Here is a 14,636-nt window from a genome sequence, read left to right on the forward strand (position 1 = left end):
AAGCCCCAAACCACGGCTATTGAAAAATTCCATCACTCTACTTCAGAAGGTTTCACCCAGTAATTAGTCAATGAGAGACCTTCAGCCAGCACCACCTCCACAGGTTTTGGTGACACAACAAGCTGCTTTGCTGCCTGCACTCCTGAGGGGAAGGTGGCTTTTCCTTTCCTTTTGCTTACACAAACCCACATGGATCCCATAGCTACTCCTGAATGACACACAAATTGCCTGACAGCCTCACACCTTTATTCCTAGCACACCCAGCTCCCCTCAGCATCCATCATGCTGCATTTCTTGTACCCTGGTTGGACCTGCACTGATAGAAGCTAGAAAAATGCTACATTTTCTGTGAAAATCTAGTAGGGCTAAGAAGTGCCTTGAAATTACAGTAAACGTGGATGTTTGAAATGCCTTTTTGCAGGTATTTTCCAGAACTACATCTTTCAAAAAGTGAGAAACAAATAGGCTGTGCATCTCCCCAGTTTGCAGCTAGGCACAGCCACCAGGGCACTCATTTGCTGGGCTTAAAAGCCCTGAGAAAGGTATTACAGAAGCGTGCTGACACGACTTGAACAAAAGCAGTACCAATGTGACCTTAATACAGAGCTAAAGGCAGTCTTCTGCCACAACAAAACGGGGGCAGGTGTGTTCTGTACAGCACAGCAGATTGAGTAAAATGAACTGATCAGATAGCAAATGACAGGTGGGTTGAGAGAGACACAGATGCAGCAAGTGGGCTACTATTAGCAACCAAGAAAAAACACAGGCAGAAGCCTTCCAGCTCACCACGCTGCCCGCAGACTGCAGCTGCAAGCACACAGCCCTCTGCAGACAGCGCTGATCCAACACGGAGCCCACTGGTCCCAGCACTGACCCACTTAAAGAGCAGCGTCATCTCTTCCCCAGAGCACAGCACACAAGCTCAGAAAACCACCCAGATTCTTCCCCTCAAATAAAACCCCAAGCGCAGACTGATGACAACAGCTTGCAGCGCAAGGTGTGGATGGAGCAGCAGCCAGATGAAGGAGGGCACCAAATGGTGCGGATTCCTGGGACCAACACACAGATCCCAGGAACTTGCAGCAAGTGCACCAGGAGGCGAAACTGAGCTGGGCAATAAAAGTTTCCATGTTATTTTTGTAGGAGTCCGAGGCAGCAACCACAGCTGACGCAATGACTCATGGAAGAACCGTTTGTGGCATTATTAGCTTTAGATTACTAACAGCTTGCAAGCAGAGCTAGTCGCTGCCTTCTGAGCAGGAACATGGGGAATTTAGGGCTGGTATTTGTTGAGGGGACTCGACACTGTTCCCCGTCCTTTAAATTTTGTCAGCGACTTCAGTGCTGGACTGGTCCTCACAAAGCATCAGCACGTACCTCCAGCCTACCAATGGCCCAAAGTCCCTTTGCATAACTGGAGAGCACCCTTCATTTTTGCTTTTAGGTCAGGAAACAGAGTAAACAATTCAAGCTACCATCATATCTCCTGGTGGATCAGTGTAAGGATCAATGCAAAGCACCAGCCCCACAGCAACCTGAAGTGCTGAGTCCAGCACTTAACCAGGGCGAGTTCAATTCAGTAAAATCAAAGAGAGAAACAAAAAAATAGATGCCTTTTCTCAAGCCTGGAAAGCCAGCAGGACTTTGATGGTATGAGAAGTTAGCAGTGTAAGAGGATGGTGAAAAGCATCCCATCATTGCTAGTGAGAGCAATACTGAGAGACGTCCTCTGTGAGCTTTAAAATACATACATACAAATGTGTGCAGCAGCGTTGGGCAGAAAAACACTGCTGCACGCAGTATCAGCTCATAGACTTCATAAAGCTTTCAGCAGATCTTTGGATCTGTTGATCCTTGCAAACTGGATCTTTGAAGCAAGAATGAGAAGAGAGCAAATTAAAAAAAAAAAAGGGGGAAGAAAAACAGAATGCAAAAAGAACTCTTTGTAAAACGTCCCACAAAAACATCAAGATTTGCCTCCATATAAGGAGCTGCATGGAATTTCCTGATGATGCAGGTAGTCATGGCCATCTAATAGGAAAACTGTTCTCTCTTGGAATTGCCACTTAGCAGCAAGATCCACTTTGAAAAGAGCTCCCAACAGTGGCTGTTAAACACATAAATTAAAAACAAAACAAGAAAACAGAAAAGGCAAGCAGCATACTTGGAACATACTATTGCCAATTGCAGCTCCATCCTCAGCATCCCTTCCCTGTCAGATTTCAGATGGAAAGGTTTCCATTTCTCTGCAAACAGTAACATTTGGAAGGGGTTGAAGAAAAGCATCTCTAGAAAGTTTCATCCACAGTTCAGTCATTCAGCCCCAGCCCAAGCAAGTGCCTCAGCTATTTTCCATGACACAAGCACTTGGGTTTTTCCAAGAGCTGATGTCAGGGCTTTCTGTGGAGAAAGAGCTGCATTTACAGGGCAGGCAAGGAAGGAGGGCTTCCCCAGCAGCCATTCTCAATGTGGCTTTTGTGCTGCTCTGCTGCTGCAGCCAGGACCCTGCAAGAACTCTCAGTCCCCTCAGAAACTCTACAAAGGGGAGGGGACAGAGCCATTTTCAGCAGCCAGCACTGTTCTTCCACTCCTGTCCAACTTCCAAAGCTTGGAAGCATCAGCTTTCCATCTCCAGGCCTTCCAACACAAGGACAATGATTGTTGAGTGCCTGCAACTGGGCAGGAGCAGACAGACCAACCAGAAGCAGAGAGGGGAGCAGTGAGAGGGGGCATAAATAACACAAGTGGCTCCAGCATCTCCAGTGCCACTTTCAGGTTCAGCCTAAACAGAAGATTCAAGCAGCAGGGATGCAGTTTGGCCATAAAGCATAGCTCAGAATAGGGATAAAAACTCTTCAGATGCTGATGAAAAATAGAGGCTGCCACATCACAGATGATTTCCTACTTGTTTCCCAATCTGATTGATTTCAAGTCCAAATTCAGTCAGTTTTCACCTCTGGAAAAGAAAAATTCATGTATTTGAAATGGAAAAAAAAAAAAAAAAAGAATTAAATACTACAAGTACTAAAGCATATGTAGATTTTTTCTACATATTGTCTAAAAGACCTTCAAAAAATGTAATAAGAAAAATATAAGCAAAAACCTGGTGCTCTGCCCAGAAGAAATGCCCGTGATTTGTTCATTTGCTGCAAGGTCTCGTTGCATTACACACGTTAGCAGAAAGGTCAAGCCTTGTGATTCCAGGAGTTCTGACCCACTTTTCTTATGTAATTATTTTTCAGTAGGCTATAGGCAAATACTCAGAGCTCAAGTTTGCCTGAGGGAAGAAAGGGAGCTGAGATCAGCGAGGCACAGCAACCTCAGAGGAGCTCCAATAGCCTCTCTGCCCCCATTTTCATATCATCCCAGCAATGTGAGCTCTTTGAGGGAAGAAAACACAGCAGAGGATGTTCTGATTGTCTCAGGTTTACCCTTCCTGAAAATCACCTAGAAATCCCTTTGCCCACAGCCTGCTCCGCTGCAGAGGAATGCAATAAAGCAGCACGGGTTCTTGCACAGACAGGTTGCGGCACTCAGCATCAACCTGCCTCCGTAAACTGGAGCTAATGACGGGGAAATGCAATGTTTGCTCTGCCTGCCAGGAACTGCAGTTCAGAGCTGGAAGCAGCGCTGCTCCCCGCCTCCCTCCCAGCCGTCCTCCTACACGGAGTCTGGAGCAGCTCCCTGGGCAGAAGCACGCAGAAATCAAAGGAAGAAACAAAGGAACACGGGCGCTGCCTCAGACCATTTTATTTTCCTAAACCAAGCGTGGAAACCCAACGCTACGCAGCGCCTTGGGACTTCCAACGCACACAGAGGGCTCAGAGATCGCTCCCAGCCTGCCCAGCCCTAATGCATTTCATTAGGCACGCAGCCCAGGTCCCTATTAATGCCATACCCAGCTCCTGCTCGTGGAACCAGCAGCAAGGCCGGTGTGGAAGCACTTCTGAAAACCAGCAAAAGACAGCAGTGAGAAAGGGAGCAGAAAAAGAAAAATAAACCAACGCAGCGCACGCAATACAACTGGAGACGTAGCTTTCAAAATACTGTAGCACTAACTCCAATGCTCCAGCTTGAAGTTTTGCAAATCTCTGTGCAAGGTTCAGAGCCACATTTGAATAGTTGGCCCAGAGTTTGCATTTCTGGGGAGTGAGTGAGCACAGTGCCTGGCACAGGAACACGGCACCTCTGGAAGAACAACTGGCTCCCAGGTTCTGGATACCAGGAAGGAACAGCTCTTGTTTTCCAGCTGCTGCACAAGGAAGCGTTAGGACACCCCAACTCCTGCTAAAACAGACCTGCAATAAACATCAGAAACATTAACAGCTGTGCATGGATCTGCAACACCTTCACTGATGGATTTATGTATTTAGAAGGAATGCTCGCATCAGTTTGCCTGACCTACTGTACAATTCAGTAGTGTCATCATGTTACTCCTACAGTATAAAAGGTCAGGATGAATAACATCAGCTCCAAAAACAGCACCATGACATGACTCAAGTTTACCTTTGATTCTCTTGTCAGCTCCTTTTAAAGGATAATGGGCATTTACTGCCTGGAAACATTACGCCAACATCTCAAGCCCCAAACCTGCCAGCTCATCAAAACCAGGAATCTATCAGCTCTGTGCTAAGCAGACACTCAACCAAAAAGCAGCCTTTGCTTCTCCCACCCAGTCATGAACCTTTGGCCAAACTACACCCATTCCGCATGGGATGTGCAGACAAAGCTTCCAAGTATTTGCCAGCTGCAATAAACTAATTTACAGCTAATACACCTTCACCTGCCCAAAGGCAAAGTGTTCCCAGTGGCCCAATATACAGCGAGAAAAAATTGGATATACAAGCTGCATTAAACGAAAGCCATAGCACAGAAATCATTACCACATTGTTGCTGAACCTGAATGGTGTACTGCTAGCTCTCAGTCCCTCATAGCTCCTAATGGAGCTCATTCTCCAGGTGAAGTTTTACTAACGTAGATGTAAACACTGTGGGTAACAAAATGAGAGTGACATCAGGAGCCCAAACTGCCCGAGACTAAATTATAAACATGCAACTGATTGAACGTTTTGCTTTGCCTGCTTCAGCACTGTTCTCTCTTGTATTGCTCCTGTTTTAAAGCAGCCATGGAAAATTCAACTGCATATCAAGAAGTTGGTCGCAACTCACAAAGAGAAAACATGGGATGTAAACTGAACTATAAAGAGTCTGGCTATGCTACTGACCAAAACTGAGGCTAATCTCATTATTTAAATCTTATATGTGAGCTCTCCGATTCCTTCCATGCTCACATATCCTCCAGCAGCATTGCTCAATTGCTCCGTTGCTGGGATGGAACAAACCCCTCCTCCTCCAGCAGCATCCACCCTTACAGAGCTGTGTACATTGGAGATAGACAGCCTGTATACATCCATTAATCTCTGATTAAATCAAATTCAATCTCGTTATTACAATCTTATTTACATCACTGAGAAAAAAGAGGAGATTTCTATGAGATGCAAACCCACTTTGTGCTCCTGCCCTGAAGCGCAGGCCTCACCTGCAGAGCACACAGCGCAGAGCTACTCCATGCTCACAGCAGCAGAAGTGATGGCATTCACAGTGACACCCAGAGCACGCTGTGCCCCGAGGTGCTGCATCCTGCCCTGCATTGCAGCCCACAGCTGCAAAGGGCTGGAGCAGCAGGCAGCAGCGCTGACACCACCGAGCCCTGCTTCTTCAGCTAGAAAATGGAAGGGGAAAAAAAAACAACGGCGAAGCCACTGAGCTTGTAAAATGGCTCAAGATCCTGAGAGCAACGTCTGAGTCAAACACACGGCTATTAATAGGCCTCCGAGCGTGCATGTCAGTATTTGCCTCCTGGTTCTGTTAAAATAGAAGAAAGCCCTGATTTAGGAAACCCACCGGTCGTCACGAGGCGATGGCAGCGGAACTCCTCGGGACGTGGCATAGCACAGCAGAGCTCACTGAGCTACTGGCGTCCTGCTATCAGCTCTGCTCCCTCCCTTCCCCACCCCACAACCAAGCCGGGAGCCTCCTCCCTCCCCATGGCACAGAACCACCAGCACCCACTGCCACCGGTGCCAGCAAGCTGCCCTCCATGCATGGAGCTGAGCTGCCTGGGGCACTTCTCACCATAAAAATGTCTGCCTGTAGATTTACGTACATTACATACACACACCACCCACAACAAAAACCCCCAGCAGTGATAACAAACCCCAACCCTTTCACATCACATCTTCACACCCCTGCCTTCACGGAAACTATTGCTAATGGGGAGGAGGCTCTGTATTAACAGCCTCTGTTTTGCACCAGAGCACAGCTCAGAGCAGCATTATGACTGTTCCCTGCCAATGTTGTTTGCTTCATTAATAAAACAAAACAAACAAACAAACACAATTAAACCCAAAATAGCAAAAGATCAGCAAAAATCATTTTCAGCACAAACAGAAATATCTCAAAGATGGTTTCCTCAACGCCAGTATGTCATATCAACATGCATAAAATGTCAGCTCATCAAAACCACATTCATTCACTGAAAACCAGGAGGTTCTGCTCAGATGCAGAGGGCTGGGGGGTACTTGGATCCAGCACTGGGATCCAAGAGGAGGGGTGACAGCACCCAGGGCTTGCTCTCTTGCTGCCAAACCTTTGTTCCTGAGCTGAGACACCAAGGCACAGATTCTCATCACATCGTATTTAATTGGCCATTTTTACAATGAAAATATAAAAGAGGAACTGAGGTTCACATAGCAGCTAGAAATAGAACGAAAACAAAAAGCCCCACGAGAGAATAAACCCAAACCTTTCCTTCCCTTCTTCTTCCAGCACATTTAAAGAAAAATTCTTCCTCTCTCCTCTGCATTCAAGGAACTATTCCCTCATCTTCCAGCACATTCATGTGAAAAGGAACAAAGACTCCACGTTACCTGGTTCACCAGCCAGGCTCAGAGCACAGGGAGATCCCAAAGGCCCACGTCCAGGGGGAGCACGCTGCCACCCAGCCCTCCCCATACACCTCTCCTCCTGCGAGCTCTCCGATTCCTTCCATGCTCACATATCCTCCAGCAGCATTGCTCAATTGCTCCGTTGCTGGGATGGAACAAACCCCTCCTCCTCCAGCAGCATCCACCCTTACAGAGCTGTGTGCATTGGAGATAGACAGCCTGTATACATGCCACACGTATCCACTGTTGTGTATTTACATATGCTTTGATGTGCACGTGTATGTAGATATAGCTGCGTGCATATATACACATACATGGGTGAGAAGGGAAGCACGCCTGCTGCCAGCCCAGGAAAGGAGCCCAGAGGTCAGAGCAAGGGGCAGCAGGCTGGCTGAGCCCTGGGCAAAAGGATGGCAGGGGGAAGGGGCTGTTTTCTTTTTCTGCCCCAATAAGCTAATGAAGTTTGTGAGCGCTGCTAGCGGGATAGAAATTTCTTCACGCTACGCTGTCCGTTTGTGTTTGATTAATGTAAATCTTCCCAAGGTTGCAGCCGTGCCCCAGGCAGCACAGTGCTCACACATGACATTCCTGGGGTACCCTCTGCCACAAAACCATTTGTCTTGTTTTATTTCCCATCCCACCTTCGGCGGTTTCAATTGCTGTTTCCTAACGCAACTCAACCCCCTTATCACTGTTATAAGGATCGATCCGCAGTAAATCACTGTATTAACAACAATCCTTCAGATCCTGTGAACCAAAACGTCCCTCCTGTGCTGCCCCACGCAATGCCTGCCGGTACCAAACAGAACCTCAAAGCCACAGCTGCACCACGGCTGCAATTACGCAGCAGACAGGAAGCCAAAGACAGCAATTCCTGCCCCTGTCTGCTCCCTGCTTCTGCTCATGCACTCATTCCCCTGCCTGAGCTCGCTTTTCAGATCTGCAGGGAGTATTTGGATACACTGCAGGGCTGTGCCTTCACCTCAGAGGGGACGTTTCCAGGCCCTTGAAGCATCAGAACTCCCTCCCTGGCATCGACACATGGAAATATCATTTATTTCCCATTGGCACTTGAGCTCCTATTCACTCCCAATAAAGGTGGGCATGTTAACGACGGATTCTAACACAGGATTATGACCCAAGTAGGATCACTGCAGGCAAAGGCTTCACTGCCGGCTGCACTGTCTGGCTTATAATTTTAGACTATTAATTTTGATTGATGTTTTATCTGCAGATTTTGGGGAAAAGCAACACAATGCATTCCTTTCAAGTACAACCCAACGCAGCTGCCAGGAAATGGTGTAAAAACAAGAAAGGCTCAGGAATGGAAGCTTCTATCTCGCTTCCTACTCTGATTTCCCAGATTTCCTTCCCTCCATACTCTCTCAGCCACAGGACATAAGAAGAAAACAATCTGGAAAAAAAATAAATAAGTCTTGGACCAAAAAAGCAAGCAGAGAGACAGCAAGGCTATGGCTAGGGCTGGAAACATGGGTCCCTGCTCTATGTTAACCTGAGTTTCTACAGTCCCAGATGGCAGAGGAAAGAGAAAACAGGGAATGGCGATGGTACCTCCCACACCATTAAATAAAAACAACAGCCAAACACCTCCTAAGAACACAGGAAAGAACAGCAGATGCTCACTTAACCCATATAATAAAACATTAAGACACTGAAGTTATTTCAGTGCTTCCACAGCACGCCGCCTTCGCATTCCAGGTTTAACATTCCAGGATCTTCCTATTTCTGTTCCACTGTTCTTTGTCAAATAACCCCAACTTCAGCCCCTATTCCTTCGCTCACACTCTATCGATTAAGGAACACATTTCCTCTTGCCCACGTACAAGCCACACACCCGCAAACAAAATAAGCAAAGCTCTTCTTGTTGTTAACTAACAGCATTAGCAGCTCTCAGCTGGTTAGGATGGGATACGGTAAATATTTATGCAGAATTCACAGACCTTTACCCCAATAAAGAGCCAGACATGGGAAAAGATCCGCTTCCCAGAGCTCCATCCAGCGGAAGCGAAGCGGTCCCCAGAGGATGGATGGATGGACAGACGGATGGAGCCCACATCCCTGTGACAAACTGCCACCAGGAGCAGCTCTCAGCTTCCACAGAGTGCTGAGCAGCTGCAAGAACCGCCCTGCACTTCAGTTCAGGGTATTCATCACCCTGCACATCAGTTGTGGTCTCAGGGGCTAAAGGCGTGCAGCAGCAGCAAGCCTTCTGCACCCTGAGCCCATTATGGGCTCAGGATGTCAGTTTCTCTGTCTTTTTACATGAAGCATCTCTTCCCACCTTAAATAAACAGGAACTTGCAAATGACTATTCAGTATGGCTTGTCTTTTTTCTTATTTTGAGAGAGTAAATGTGGAAGGATAGGTATGCAAGAAACCTCACACGTTTCAGCAGCACACTGCAATAATACAGAGCCCAACCAGATCACCTGCGCCGCCTGCATGCATCTGAGAAACAGCTGTGTGCTCCCCAGCACAAAAATAGCACGCTGCTCTCCAGAATGCAAAGAGCTGAGAAGCTGCCGTGTCACAGGAGCTGCATTGGAGCACACAAAGCACCTCTGCCCTTCAGCTCCCCCAGGACTGAGCTCAACCCCCCACCTCCCAAAGCTGTTGCAGCTTACAGCCAACGCATCTCTTTGGTTTCTTCTGGCCCAGCTCTGCGGTTCCGGCTGGAAGAACAAAGAAGTTCAGAACGCATTTCTGCAGCACAGCATATAGCAAAACAGGCAGTGGAAGTCAGACATACAGAAGCTCCCCCCAGGAATTTCTGCCACGCAGAGCAATTTCAGGAGAGCTTACAGCAGGTAAAGCAATAACTCCACAAAGCAACCGCTTCCCACATGCAAACCTTGCGTTGTTTCAGCTCCTTAGGAACATGCCTTCAATTACTGTAACTCGGTTTGAAAAATAGGAAACTGAGGTAGAGAAACAGGAAATTGTTTCTGCAGCAAGAGAACAGGCCAACAATCACTGAAGGACAAGCACACCCCGGATTGTTTGAGCAGCCTTCCATCTGAAATCCATACAGGGCAGAAAACAAGCCATGGATACTTAGCATATATGATGCAACTGAAAGCCGGCAATGGGCAATAAAGCCAAAAGATCTGCAAGCTTTCAGGATTCAGAGCAGTTTGGCACAATTGCCTGAAAGCTTTTAGGGGCCTGGCCGCAGGATGGGAAGCCCCAGCAGATGCCCTTATGTTGTGTGTGTAGCTTCAGGACTCGCAGCACGGAGCCCAGGGCACCCACAGGACACCAGGCAAGACCCAAGCTCAGAACTGATACAAAGCAAACAAGGCTCACAGGCAGCTGTCAAGTCTGCCAAATCTGTGAGGAAAATTAACACACACAAAAAAAACACCTATCTGCAAAAGCAAAAAGCACTTCATGAGCATGAGCCCCAATTCCCTCCATCTCTCATTGTCTGCGCTGACTTCTGGCATAGGAAAACGGGCTATATGGAGCTTCATTTAAAGGTCACACAGTTTCCTTCCTTGATCTTTTACCATGAGCAATTTTAGAAGCCACTCAACATCTTAGAACAGCGTATATAAACAATTTCTGCTTATCCTGCCACTGAAGTGCATTTAACCAATTCCCATCAGCCTGCAATGGTGGCTGAAAAACAGCTCCAAAATGCACAAGTTACGCCAGTCACCAAATCCCAATGTGAAGCAGTGCCAAAGCAGCACACCAACCTACAGGGAGAGACGAAGAGGTTATTCTACAGTTCACATTTTGCTAAGAGAGAGAAACAAGAGCAGGGACACTCCATTTTCTAAGGCTGGGTCTGCTCCATTCACAGTGGGTGTGTTATGATCCAATGAGAGCAAAACCCAATCCAAGAGCGTGGCTGCAGCAGCCCATAGCACCCAGCCACGGTGTGCTCTAGAGCAGGAAGGTTGCAGCAATAAATACTTCGAGGCCTAATAAACTGCATATCAAGAACCAGGAAGAAAAAGAGCTTGACTCATTCTTTCCAAAGGTTTCTGCAGTTTCGTTTCACAGCAATGCAGCTCTCATCCCTCTCTGCCTTTACACTACAATACAACCCCAAAATTAAAGGATACAAACAGTGTCAAAGCGTCAGTCTCACACAACAGCACTCAGCACTATGGTGCTCACGTCAGCAGCCCTGTGCTCCCCATGTCTGACAGCAGGAAACAACCGAACCCACACCATCAGTACCTGCATTCACAGCCCCAGGCTCTGAAAACGTACAGATCCATTCCTCGAGTGCACTGGAACCTACTTCACTCCCATTGCTTCAGCACCACAAGGGATATACAACCACTGATGCTCAGAGCTCATGCTATTCCAGACACTGTCTGTGAGCTCTGGCTCATTTTGCCCGAGCTCCCCCAGAACTCATTTTATTTCAGAGCCCGTCCTATTGACAATTCCCCTTCTGCCCTCCAGGCAGCACATAATGAACCATGTTTTCCAGGGCTATTCACAGGGCTCACCCTGCCCCAAGCATGCCATGCAGGGGGCCAGGAAGAAAATGAAGGGCTTGGACATTGGAACCATAAGAGCACGTGTTTGCCTCTTGCTTTGAAATCCCAGAGCAGGGCTGCTCATGCAGCATCACTGCTATGGACGTCTCCCCCCAGAGGTGAGGCTCACAGCGTAACCGGATCATTTCTCCATCTCCACCTCAAACTGGGCACTGCTGCAGCCCTGCAGGAGCTCTCAGCTCTGCAGGGACAACAGGAAAGTTGATTCCAACACAATAACTGCAGCTGCTTCTCAGATAACGTTTGTTCATATATATATACATATAAAAGAATCATTTCCATTTAAGCAACAAATGCGTGCAGCTTACCTATAGAAGCATCATGCTTGCTCCTCTTATCAGCTCCATCTAAGGCCACCCATGCTTACAGACAGCACAGCTCCCTCCGTGTTGCATCCAAGCATGCTCCACACACCCTCCTCCCCAGCCCTGCTGCACCCCACAAGCTGGGCATGCCCCCTGCTTCTGCAGCCATTTCCTGAGCCAAGAGCATCAATGCTGTGGGAGGGAGCAGGTGAGGGAAGCTGCAGCCCAATGCTCACATTGAAAAGGAGCAGGTTCTGCAGACTGTCCCAGGCCCAGAACTGCAGCACAGCTGTGTGTGAGCAGCCCAGGGCAGTGGGAATCCCCTGCATCACGCTGCACCAAGCCCAGAGCAGCAACAACTCCCTGACTGCAAGCTGCTGAGAGAAGTGTTTTCCTGGCCTGAACCAGCTGGGTTACTGCTGGCAGAATGCAGCCACAGACTCAGCTCCAGAGTGGGAGTCAAAAGCACTACAGAACAGGTGCAGGCACCAAAACACACAGCTAACATCTCAGATGAGTGCAAAACCTGATAATAAGCCTACTAAGAGGAAAAGGGAGAGGTCAAGGTTTGCTATGCCATACATACAGCTGAAGTTGCACTGGATAACATCCAAAGTAAACAAAATTCCAGAGTTTAAAGCGAGCACCAGCATTCCTCCATCTTCCCACTGGATGAACAGAAAAGCATGAAGAGCATGCCTGCTCTTTTTGGGGGGTTGTGTTTTGGATGTATTACGGTTGGTTTATTTCCACAGCACGAGTGAGCTGAACACTGTACAGAAAGAACTTGAGAGAGTGTAAAACTTGGGGCTATCCAGCACTCTGCAAAGGGCTGCTGCTGAGGAGGGGTTATTGCAGCTGGGCATCTGCCTTGGGGTGGACACAGAGCAAAGCGCCCCTTCCTGCAGCACCTCCAGGTGCTTCCCTTTGCTGCTGCAGGTTCTGCATCTCATAGGGAAAGCTGCTGCGGTGTTACCAGCACCTGCAGACTGCACCCCATCCTTCTAATGCACACGGACAGAAACAAAGATGACCCCACAACAACTGCAGACGGCTCTTCCCGCTGTGTCCCCATACCACCTCCATCAGCCAGAACGACGCAGTGCTGCTTTGCTCAGATCTCATCTGCACCCACACCAACCACTTCCGGCAGCCGAAACCGCAGGGACTGCGCAGGGCAAACCACAGCCTATTGCTGTGTGTCAGCAGGCAGCGGCAGCACACTGCCAGCCCCAAGACCTCTCAGCTGTCTAAGAACTCTTCTCCTCGTCACACCGCTGCCCATCAGTTCACATCACACTAATTCATTCCTCTTCTTCCTATCACGGTTCCCCTGACTTTTTTGACCAGGTCGGATGGCTGGACGCCCCATGGCAGCAGGGGGAAACAGCCTTTTCAATCTGAAATAACCCAAGAATGGCAACTTACTGCTGGCTGAAGTCATCATCTAATTTCGGATACCGCACAATAATGTTTCAGACGGCGGAAAAAGCTGTCCTATCTGCAGGGATCAGAGCCACACCTCCTGCTCCAAAGGCCCCAGCAAAAAGGCCGGAGCTCCTACCACTGCTGCTGCCCCAACCAGAGCAGCTTCGGAAGGCCCTGAGCACCCACAGCCCCTTCAGGATCACAGAGGTCCTCCCACCACCAACCTGTAGTCAGCACGGCTGTGCTCCTGCCTCTGGTTGGCAGTTCTCTCCTTCCATCAGCAGCTCCTGGCCCTGTGCTGTTGATGTGTGCCTCCAGAAGGCAGTGGCAGGCAGGAAACCTTCTCATATCCGGCAGCTGCCATCAGCTCTCCCATTTCTATCCCTCTCACTCATTTCCTATTGACTTTCTCATGTCTTGCATTGCAGCTTTTTCCTATTTCCTTTTCTCCTTGCTCATTATAGCTCCCCTCCTTCCATTCTCTAATCCTCCTCCCTTTCCCAGCAGCTTTGATCTCACTCCCCCCTCTACCAGGATGTCCCCAGCGCCCCCAGTGCCCCCATGCCAGGCAGTGCTGTGAGCAGACTGCTTGCTGCCAGCATGCTGCCCCAGCAGCCACCAATGGAGTAGAAAGCCTTCCAGCAGCCATCAGATATTCAGGCAGGCTTGCAGGTTGAAGCTTGCACGTTTATGGGAGTGGTGGACTCGATCCTCTGCCTCTCTTGGATCAGCCTAATGCATTATTACAGAGATGGGTCTTCTCCTACAGACTGGGAAATGTTTGTCTCCAGCCCTCCTCCAGGATCCCAGCACCTCGCCCTGCACAGGTTGCTGCTCCTTGCAGCAATAACCGCCTGTTGTACCACAAACACAGCCTACAAATAAACTCAAAATCAGCTTCTCATAAACAGGATTAGCTGTGCTGCTGCTCACGGTTTCCAGGAGGAACAGGACTTGGACAACAAGTTGGTTTCCACCAGTATTTCTGAAGGCTAGAAGCAAACTTCAGGAGCAGCAGACAGACACCAACCCAAGTCCTGCCCTGAAAGCCACGTTTCCTCTGCCAGCTGCAAACAACCAAGAGCTCCCATACATTGGGATTCTCTCTTAGGATCAACGTTAACACCGCAACTTGGTTAGAATCACCAAAATTGGCCCTTTGGGTCGGGTCACACAGCTTTTCCTATCTTTTATATAGCTCTGATCGTAAAAGGGTTGTTTTACACAAGGCCTGAAATGAACCCAGGCCCAGGAGCCCAGGACACACTGTGATGTAAGGGATGGACACAGCAAACCTCCAGGAGGACACTGCAGCATCCAAGTAACAAATATGACAGCAATTCAGATAGGTTACAACCAAATTATTTCAAATACAGGAACTCACACGCTGTGCCTGAGGGTCTTTTCCATCTCAC

General features: G+C 48.5%; 1 protein-coding gene across 4 annotated transcripts in view; it reads right to left on the bottom strand.

Annotated features, from left to right (window-relative positions):
• ARHGEF12 (Rho guanine nucleotide exchange factor 12) overlaps window positions 1-14,636 on the bottom strand; it is a 66,855-nt gene that overhangs the window by 46,193 nt on the left and 6,026 nt on the right. The gene's annotated exons all lie outside the window — the stretch shown is intronic.

The sequence above is a fragment of the Lagopus muta genome, chromosome 22 (genome assembly GCF_023343835.1).
Source record: "Lagopus muta isolate bLagMut1 chromosome 22, bLagMut1 primary, whole genome shotgun sequence".
NCBI classification, from domain to species: domain Eukaryota; kingdom Metazoa; phylum Chordata; class Aves; order Galliformes; family Phasianidae; genus Lagopus; species Lagopus muta.